The 10,660-nt window shown below is 43.8% G+C and overlaps 1 protein-coding gene across 1 annotated transcript in view; it reads left to right on the top strand.

Annotated features, from left to right (window-relative positions):
• Positions 1-9,454: 9,454 nt before the first annotated feature.
• Positions 9,455-10,660, top strand: part of MBOAT1 (membrane bound O-acyltransferase domain containing 1) — an 83,863-nt gene continuing 82,657 nt past the window's right edge. Inside the window, exon 1 of the mRNA XM_025205736.1 lies at positions 9,455-10,501. The gene's annotated coding sequence lies outside the window, so the exon portion shown is untranslated. The remainder of the gene's footprint in view (positions 10,502-10,660) is intronic.

Genomic DNA, 10,660 nt, shown 5'->3' with positions numbered 1-10,660 from the left:
TTAGCCTGGAAAAGCGCAGGCTCAGGGGTGATCTGATGGCCACCTATAAGTTTATCAGGGGTGACCACCAGTATCTGGGGGAATGTTTGGTCACCAGAGCGCCCCGAGGGATGACGACTAGGTTGAACGGTCATAAACTACTACAAGACCATTTCAGGCTGGACATAAGGAAGAATTTCTTTACTGTCCAGGCCCTCAAGGTCTGGAACAGCCTGCCACCAAGGTGGTTCAAGCGCCTACATTGAACACCTTCAAGAGCAAATTGGATGCTTATCTTGCTGGGATCCTATGACCCCAGCTGACTTCCTGCCCTTTGGGCAGGGGGCTGGACTCGATGATCTTCCGAGGTCCCTTCCAGCCCTAATGTCTATGAAATCTATGAAATCTATGAAATTCCAAGGTGGCATTTTTCATTTGTGAAAGCTGGCATAGTGCTGGAGAAAGAATAACTTTGCCTATGAAAGCTCCCTGTGGAGAAGTAGAAAATTGCAATACATCAAGTATACCCTTGGGACACAATAAGAATACCTTCCTGTTCCCCTAGGAGTAATTCTTTTTCAGGATGAAGCTGTCAGTATCAGTCTTACATACTAGTTTATTAACTGAAAAACAGCAGTCATTAAGACCCCCTGCATTTTGCTGTTTTCCCAAGCATTTTCCAGTACAGACCAGTCAAAAACCCCAAGGCTGAATCAACTCAATCTTTGCAGGTTAGTCTAAGCTGCTTAGATCGAACCAATAAGCAAGTGAACTGACATTCACTTTTGATTTTGGATTTGCATCCACATGCCTGCAGTGGCCCAGGCTAGAAGCTGGGGGGTGCTAGAGCATACCTCCCTGCTCAGCTGGAGCAGACAGCTAGGGAAAAGGCTAGGCTGTCAACCCTTCAAGTGGGTGGGGCAGGGATTGCAGGGGAGGTGCAAAGCATCCTGGGATGCTGGGGGACTGTGAGTTAACTTGAATCTGGAGGGGATCTGGGACAGAAGTTCAATATATCGATGTAACCTAAATCAGTTAAGTCTGATACTACATCTATCCAGATTTATCTTAAACATGTTTTGGCCATTTTGAAAGTGGTTTATGTGCACTGAACGTCTGTTATGTTATAGTTTGAACCTGTTTCCAATAACTTTTACCTGTTTATGTTTAATTTCTGTCTCTTGCTCCAGTATTCTTGTATAGGTAGAGATGATATAAGAAAAGTCCTAATAGACCATCACATATTGAAAAATACAGTAAAGTTACACAGGAAAAGTGGCCAAGATTTTGAAAAATTTGGCTCCAGTGTTTAAATCCAGAGAGCAGGTTTTAGGACATGAAGCAGAAGATCACAGATAAGATTTTTAAATGAGATAGCTAGGCACATACAAAACATACACTGCTGAAGGATAGAGATGTAGAAGATATAGCCTCACCATTAGGTGAGCACCACATACTTAAAGGATTTACTGAGATATCCTTTGATCTACTTACACATAGGCCAATTAAACATAGTTTAGGCAGGAAGGAGTAAGTAGAAGTCACTTTCTATGTGCTTTTATTTGCCTGCTGAATTACTGACTGCAGCAGGGGATTTCAGGTTGGGATAGAGATTGAACAAGAGAGGTTTTATTTAGTAGGAAGGAGGCAGAGAAGAAAGACTGATCTGGGGGTGAAACCAGCAAGATATGTAGGCAACCTCTTTGTTCTTGGACAGGGAAGAAAGAAAAAGAGAAGGAAAAAGAGTTGCTTATGTATTCATTATGTCTTATAAATTTCCAGGCATATCAGAAGAGCAGATATTAGGGGAGTATGCCCAAACTATCCATGTTTTCAAGGAGTAGCAGAAATATGAGGCTACAGGTTCCCCTCGCTTTATGCGGGTTCTGTATGTGTGAATTCACTCTTATGTGATGACCATTTTATATACCAAAAATTTGTTATATACAAGGTAGATTCACTCTTATGTGATTGGTGTGGTGGAAGCCCACAGTCAGCTGCTTTATGTGGTGCATTGTGGGAGTGATGAGCATCAAAATATAGTCTCCTGTGTGGATCTGTGCTCCTCGCTTGTTGTCTGCGACATGTGTTTCTGTAGTTGCCATCTCCATTATGGCTTCTAAGCGTTCTGCTAGCTTATCTCCTACCACTTTCTGCTGTTGGTGAGTACCAAAATTGTCTTGTAAAAATATAGAAATGGGTCTGGGGGTCAGTAAAGTTGAGGTATTGGAACATATCCCTATTTGTTACATTGTAAAGTGGGTACCCTTTATGTGAATTCAAGTTACGTGCAGTTTTTCAGGAACGCATATACAGCATAAAGTGAGGGAAACCTGTACATGAAGCCCTGTTGAACCCTCACCCGTCATCATGGTAAATGTCAATAAGGGTGCTGGAAACCTGGCCAATAGCATCATTTTGGAGGACCACTAGTGGATCAGTTTGTCATTTGCACTGATGTACCTGGATCACTGCTTTGTTCACTTTCTCAATATTGCTACTCCCTGACAGACCATGCAGGAATTCTGTAAAGTGACACGCTTCCCATCCTTCTTGTACATTGTGGACAGTATTTGTGACTTCCTGCCACACTAGAAAATTCACCTGCCCCTGACCTTGATGGTAGCATTGGATAAATATTTACATAGATCTCAAAGCCTGAGATTCTGTTATGACTCCATTATCAGATTTTAGGACTAGTGGATCTCTTTTAGAATAGCAAGATTCAAGCCAAGGCCACTGAGTGAAACTGTCATGGTAACAGTCACTTAACATATAAATATGTAAATTTGTAAAATAGGGCAATGGGTTAGCTGCGTAAACCCTCACAACAGGAGAGAATGTGGTTTCCATTTCCAAAGTGTAAAGTTCTGTGCTAAAAATGACTAGGTAAAAATAACACCTATTTACTGAAAAAAATGTTCCTTTTGTAGATTTACTGTTTAGTTTTGTTGACTTGAGAGAGAAAAGCAAGCAGCTGGTTGGAGGATTATTATTATTTCTTAGCTCTGCAAAACCAATACAATGAGACAGAATGAGCTGCACCTTCTGTTCTACTTTGTCCATCATCGGTACAATTGCATACTACATTCCAGTTACCTACCTCTGTCCCTGTATAAGAAGTTAAAGATATAAGGTGACTAATTTAGCTTGCAGAGTTTTTATTACAGGTGATCATTTGTAAAGTGAGATCTGGGGGCAAGGGGAATTGTAGGGAAGGTTTAACAGTACTAGCCATATATTTCTTTCTGAGGTAGGTTGCATTTTCTTTTGGACTTTTCATTCAGCTAATAACTCCAGTCTAGGGTCAGGATGTGGATTGGTGGATTTATATAAAATATATGAAGCAAAGGAACAATGAAGACAACCAAGACAACCCGAAATAAACTGCTCAGTAATGACTTTGGGGTACTTTTAAATGAGCACATTTGCCTCTAGTAGACCTGATGGAAGCCATTGCATGAGGGTTAGTGCAAATAAACGTATGAATTTCCTTTACACTTTGACATGTTGACAGAAAAGGGGATTATCTACTTATGTGGCCTATGGCTGCTCATGCTCAAAACTTCCACATGCCACTATCTGTGGTGGTGTTATACAGAGGAGACATACCCTGCTCATTTTCACTGCTCCTGGATCTCCCAGCTTAAGTAGCTTTTACTTGTCTTTGAGATGGCTGTCGACATTCCCCTTCACTACCACCACTGTTCTCCTATGACCACCCACAGTGATGACCTCATTCCCACATATTTTTTCCTATGGAGCTCTATTCAGTACACAGAAGATTTTTCCTAAAAGCATTGGCTTTAGGATTGTCAGCTCCTAATCACTGTCTTGAGCTGATTTCCTTTTGGCCTGCTCTATTCGGTACCGTTTCCAGCTGAAGCTATCTTGTCAGACTTTGTTGCAGTGTTCCAGACTGGCATATTTTGTACTCAGTGCTTTTACTTATGTATTATTAATTACAGTGTTGTCTAAAGGCCATGACAAAAACTGGGGCTTCATTGCCGTGCTATGTGAACTTCTGAGAGACAGTCCCTATCCCAAAGAACTAACATTCTAAATAGAGAAGATGGACTGATAGAAAGGACAAGGGAAATACTGTGATCCCCACTTTGTACACAGGATGTTGAAGTTTTTAGAGATTTAATAACTTTCCAAAGGTCACACAGGCAATCTGTGTCAGAATAGGAAATTGTAACACAATTTTCTGTCTTAGTTATCATTCTGTTCTTGCAGATTTTGGGGCAATTTGCATATGTTAACACTTATTAGCATGTGATGATAGGAAGTAGGAGCATGGCTATATGATGCAGTAAGGGCAGCCTTGTCAATGCATCTTTTGTGAAAACTGACTATGTTTTCTGACCAGGACACCTGGAGAACCAGAATGTAATAGCAGGGAGGCTAGTGAGGATCTGGCTGCCTAAACAGCCCTGTACATACATAGCCTCAGAGAAAAATACTCAAGTCTGTTGATAAGTGCAAAATGCACATATTAAACCAGGAACTCATATTTCTTGGAACCTTCAAAATGCAGTGGAGCATCAGTCACCTGTTTTAACTGGAACTCAATGCTATTTGTAAAATCATGTTTCAATAATTAACAATTTGATCACATGTACCAAAGGAATATATTCCAATACTGCACTGTAAAACCAATTTGGTAACAGATTCACCTGCTTTCACTTTGTTGGTTATTTCAAATGTTTTTCTCAATTGTTAAAACACGTTTTTTTCCTTTAGTCACTATTGCTGTCACTTGTACCATACAACATGCAGGTTAGTGGCATGTCCTGTGTCCAGTCTAGATAACTAAAGAGTTCAGATAAATGGTGTTTGGATAGTCTACTATGTTTGCAAAAAGAATTGTCCAGAGTCTATGCATTTACATTTTCATTATGGGGGGGAGGGGGGGAACAGAGGAAGAAAAGGAATAGTGATAACTGATTATTTTGGCTTGTTAAGTAAAATATGTTCAGTAAAAGAAGGTATACTACTAATACCCTCTTCTATCATCGCAATATGTTCCTTATCCATTATCCAGACTGTGCAGTACTGTGTTGTAAGGAGAAGTGTACACACTTTGCAATGTAGTCTGTTCATTTTTATTCTGCTGACATGTTTTGAGAACCTGAAATACCCTAAAGGTTCTTGGCTGGCTCAGTTTCATGCTCAATAATGGGCTATCATTTTTTGCTCTTGAAATAATTGCCAACTGTGGTAGCTGAAAGTGTAATAATAGTCTAAAATGGATGTATGCAATATTCAAAATGTTGTAGTTTGTATTGCGTAAGTGAATGCTGCCACCAAAAAGTCCAGGCAAAGAATTGTTCCCTGGGGAGATTTTTTACAATTGCAGTTTTCTCTCAACAGGTATCATTATATGTGGTGCCAATTGAAATAATAATAACAGCAATACAAAAAACTGCTGAAGGAACGTTATAAGCAGCAATGCCTACAATTAAGGTTGCCTACCATTTTCAATTATAAGTCCTTATTTTCAAGTGCTTATCATTTTTGCCAATCTTAAACTGCTTGGACTAAAATTTTCCATGCTCAGTGTTAACCTCAGGCTGAGTATTTGGTAAATATTGGCTAAAATCATTCAGGTACTTCTGAGAAAAGGGCTAGGGAAAAATAATTGTCATGCCCACATTAAAAAAGTTCTTACAGACATTGTATTGAGAAACTCTAGCACCTCCATACTTAGCAATCTGGACTTAAATTTGGCACGATGATCATGTTAGTGTCAAAAGCCTTTTTGCTGTCTCCATGAAAATCTCAATTTGCACATGCTAAGTAGAGTTTGGCAGAGAACTTCTCTGAGGATTGTTTCTGCCCTGATGATGTTCCAGTTTTTAAATGTTCATGACTGGACAGTGTGTGCCATTGGAGTTACAGGGACTGACTGGGATATCTTCAGCAATTTTTCCTCTCCGGGTACCAAGCACAGGAACTGAGAGCAGGGGGACAGATGCCTGTGTTCTCAGTGCTCAGCAGACTGTGCCCAAAGCAGCAAGGAGGAGGAGGGGGAAATGGCTAGAAGGCAGAAGATTAAGAAATGAAAAAAGGAGAGGAGGAAGAAGGGATGCACAAAGTGGGTGGGAGCAAGAGTTTGAAGACGGCAGTTTGTAGTCTGAAGATGAGTGGGACTTAGGGTCAGAAGTTGGAGACTATAGGAGAGTGGGGAAAACAGATAGAGGGATAGGAACAAGATGAAAGAGGAGGGGCATGCATACAGCGGGAGTGAATAGGGCAGGAGCCATGAATGGGGATGACAGGACTGAAGGTCTGAGAGGGGAAGGGCTGGAGCAGATATTAAGACAGAAAGGCTGTGGTATAGCAGATTGAAGGGACGGGAGACAGAGAAGGGCTAAGGAGGATAGATGCAGGGTCGGGAGAGAAAGGTTTGTAAACACAAGAGGAGAATCCCTTACAAACCAGGGACTATCCCTCTGCATTTCTGAATATCAAAGTTCCTTTTCTGTCTCTAGCAAGTAGGATGACACCCAGGAGTGAAGCGTGTCTCTATTGTCCTCTAGTGGCAGGCCCATGCAGGAGATAGCATTCTTTCACTGCTCCTAGTTAGCTGAAGTGATAGAGGCCTGTCCTTTGAATCTAAAGAGACAAAACTCAGTGACTGAGAGGGGAGGTGATTTTAGGTCTTGTGTATGATCTTTTCTTTTATCTGTCGTATTTCCATTGACACACATCCCTAGCACTGATGTGCTGCCCAATATAAACAATGAATTGCACCCAGGCTTGGAGCCTACTGAATAGTGAATTAGAATTAGGATTTAATTCTACAAAATTAAATAAATCAGAAATCATTGAGAGGATTAGATATATTTTTATGTTCTAGAAGTATAGGTCCTTGTTTTCTAGGATAGTGAGATAATTTTGCAACTCTTCTTTCCCTCCACAGTGATCTCTTAATTTGCAATGAAACATATTTACCACAAGCAAAACTGCAAAACACATACCAAGTGTGGAAGGATCTTTTCATACAGTAGTTAACGAAAATCAAAATGGTCCATGCTGTAAATATCTATGTGAGTGGTGTTCTCAGCTGGTTGAGGCATGAGAGTACTTTACCATAGGGGCTGCTTGTGCCCCAGCCAGCTGCTCCTCAGCATGTGGAGCCTGGTAGGAGCAGTCCCGGACTGACAAGCTTACCCCCAGGTCCCGTGCCAGCCCAAGCTGCTCCAACTAGGCTCCACATGTGGCAGAGGGGCTGGCTGGGGCATGAGGATGCTTTAGTGCGGGGGCTACCTGCTGGGTAGCCCCTGCTGAAGCACCCTCATGCCCCAGCCATCCCTGTCACTGTCTACACTTCTGCTGTGGCACACGAAACACCACTGCCATAGTAGGGTAGTACTTGCATTTAGCTGGACTACCTTGCAGTGACATTTATTAGTCCACTGCAACCTAATAGAGTGGCATGTGTAGATGGTGACGTTTTATGGCAAAGCTAATTAGTCAGCTCTGCAGTAAACGTCTCATGTAAATGCGCCCATCATGTCACAACCTACACAGAAAAAGACAGCTACATTAGTCTGAAGCAGTGGTATAATTAGCAGAGTTGGCACCTGGGCAGACCATGTGATGGGTGGAGGGAGAGAATTGCACAATTCTGAGAGAGTGGTGGGGCTGGGGATGTGTAGCATCCCTACCCCATGCTGAGAACTCTTAAACCAGTAGTTCTCCACCTTCTTAGACTCCTTGCTTAGTTCAAGGCACCCTTTGGAAATGCCAGGTCTTACTTTTCACTTATTGACTACAGAAAAATAAGAGCAATGTTTTCTGTTGTAAAGAACTCAGAAAACCCACAACAGGTCTGAATGTATTTAATGCTATGGATTCCTATTTGAAATCTCTGGGTTTATCTTGTGAATCATGTTTGCTAACATGCTAATGTTGTGTGGCACCATGGCATGGGTATGCTGCCTGGGTGTGGATTCTGCAGCAGTGGGTAGGGAGGAGAGTGGTTCTGCCATTTCTCCTAACCTGGAGCCTGGGGCAGGTGTCTTCTTGTCTTGTAGAGGAACTGAATCATAGATACATAAGCTTATGTGAGCAACAGTTCACTTCAGCAGATGCTATCCAGGCATATGAGTACACACCCAATGAAATGCACTGCTGAAAAGGGACTGGCCCTTGTGATGAGTGGCCTGGAGTCTTTTGCTCACGGGACTGCCTCACACATCTGAGGATTCATTCTCTAGTGAGGAGAGGGGATCTCCCTGAAAGCTCTGACGAAGCTTGAGTTTCAGGGTTCCCCACCCTGCTATTTCCAATCTGCAGTGGTCCATTTGCTTCCCTGCATGCACTTCTTTGCCTTAGCCTGTCTTGCAAACTTTCCTGAAGCCCTGAGGAAGAACCAAGGGATAGAGTGAGTTACTTTTGAAAGCTTGTGTAACTCTATCCCAACCATGCAGTTGGTCCAATAAAAGATTCCACCCACAGAAATGCTGCCCTCTCACATCATTCCTGGCCCATTGTGGTTGCAATATCACTCTAACACTAGCGACTCTGCCGCATGTGCAGGTAAAGGTGGGATGGGATCTGGTGTGCCATCCACTCAACTGCACTTCCTGCCATGCCAGACAAGCCTGATGATTCTGGGCTTCCCCTGCACTGGCAAGTAGCAAGCTCTTGCGGGGGGTACACCAGATCAGCTGATGGGGCTCTCAGTCATAGGTGGGGGGCACCCTGGATCAACTGACAGGGCTCTCTCAGCTGTGAGAGCACACCATGTGCCCCGGCACCTGGGGGGAGGAGGGTGCTCCATGGCACAGAGACACATGTGGCCACACAGGCATGCTAGACAACAGCCACATCTGTTGGGGAAGACCTTTGTGGTTTATTCCTTGTTGGGTGCGGCCATTCATTGCCTTCACAGCTGCCTCAGACACCAATCCCTGGTTGATCCTGTGGCAGAGGCCCAGGAAGAGCCCCAGGGAAGAGCCCTTTGCCTTCCAAAGCTCATCTAACTCAGCGTTGCCAGGTGTACGATAATTATCGTCCTGTACAATAATTTCAACCCTTGTACCACATATGATCAATACTAGTAAAAATGTTCAAAATGTACAAGGGTTTTTGGTTGTAGCTGTGTTGGTCTAAGGACATAGACAGACAAGGGTCTTTGGATAGATATCATATCTTTTATTAGACCAACTGAGTAGTTGGAACAAAGTTCTGCGCAAAGTTCGGGCAGAAATAGTACCTTTCTTCAGGCATAGGGAGTCTCTGCTGTTGTTCGGAGATCTCCAAGGAAATAAAATGTACAGTAATTTCTGAGGGATGTATATGGTAGCCATGTTGGTCTGAGACAAAAAAAATGCAAAAATCTAGAACTCTTGGTTCCAAAATGATACCTTTTATTAGACCAACTGAGAAATTAAAAAAAATTCTGCCCAAAAGCTTGCAGAAAAAGATATATATATATATATATTTGCAATTTCTCAGTTGGTTTAATAAAAGGTATCATTTTGGAACCAAGAGTTCTACATTTTTGCAATCATTTTTGAGGCAGCAAATTGATGCAGCATTTATGCAAAACGAAATCACTCTCTGGGAATCTTAACTGCTTTTTGGGCTTTTTTTTTTTTTTAAATAAGATTTGGCTTGGAACACGAAAAATAAGTCCAAATCCATGAGCCAGTCCAGAACCAGAAGTGACCCTACAACCGGCAAACATCCTCCAATCCCACCTGGGGCTTCAGATATTTCCAAAGTCTTTTGGCAGGCACCCTACATGTAGGTTCAAGCCCGGAGGCTTGGGATTTGGATGCACCCAAGTGTTGCCTGCCCTCAACCACATAGCTGCAGGAGCAAGCTAGGGAGGAGCCTCTCAGTGGCGATGCATACGGGGTGCACGGGGGTGACGTGCATCCTGTCAGGCCGTGCTCCCTGCTTAGGCAACGGGCAGGGGGGCAGGCAAGAGCGCCAGTACCCCCCCTTTTTGACTGCTAACTGCAAAGTGGGGGCACCGGATGAAGCACTGCTGGCGCTTTCAGGAGCACTACTGACCCCCCTCCAGTTGGTGAGATTGGTTGCCGGGGAACCCCCTGGTTGCCGACTGGCCACTGTGGGGGCATGTGACCCCCCACGACTCAGGTGGCACCAGTGGCCCATGGAGCCTCCTATTTCCATAAGGTGGGCTTTAAGCTCCAACACCTGGGCGGGTATTAAACCACAGCAGAAGAAGAGTTATCCCGGGGAGGGCTTAAAGAAAACTGCCTTCACCACCCAGATACACGGCGTTTCCCCCGCCAGGTAAGTAACTGCCTTTCGGGCTGGCTGTCAGCACTTCCTTCTGACTACTTGCCTCAAAATACGGAAATGCTTCAACTTGGAGCACCCGGTACTCCCTCGACGAGCCATATAAAGGAAACAAGAGGACTGATTTGCATGCTGGTTTACATATTTCCTCCGAGGACGATAGTTTTGCCGAAAACACGAGCGTTTGGAGCTTCCAGCACGATGATTTCGGTATTTCAGACCTGCCAACGCCGGTGTAAGTCAACCTCTCCCCGCCCCCTTGCACTGGGGCCTCTCGCGGCTTCCCGTCACCTCAGCGCTGCGCCCCGAGAGAGCCCCTGCATCCAGCTGCCCCCCCCCGAATCCAGCTGCGCGCAGCTGGCGAGGCTCGGGCGCCGCGTTGTGCCCGTCCCGA

This window comes from Alligator sinensis, unplaced genomic scaffold, assembly GCF_000455745.1.
Source record: "Alligator sinensis unplaced genomic scaffold, ASM45574v1 scaffold342_1, whole genome shotgun sequence".
In the NCBI taxonomy this organism is placed as follows: Eukaryota; Metazoa; Chordata; order Crocodylia; family Alligatoridae; genus Alligator; species Alligator sinensis.
Note: the sequence above shows the minus strand (reverse complement) of the source record. Positions and strands in the feature narration are given on the sequence as shown.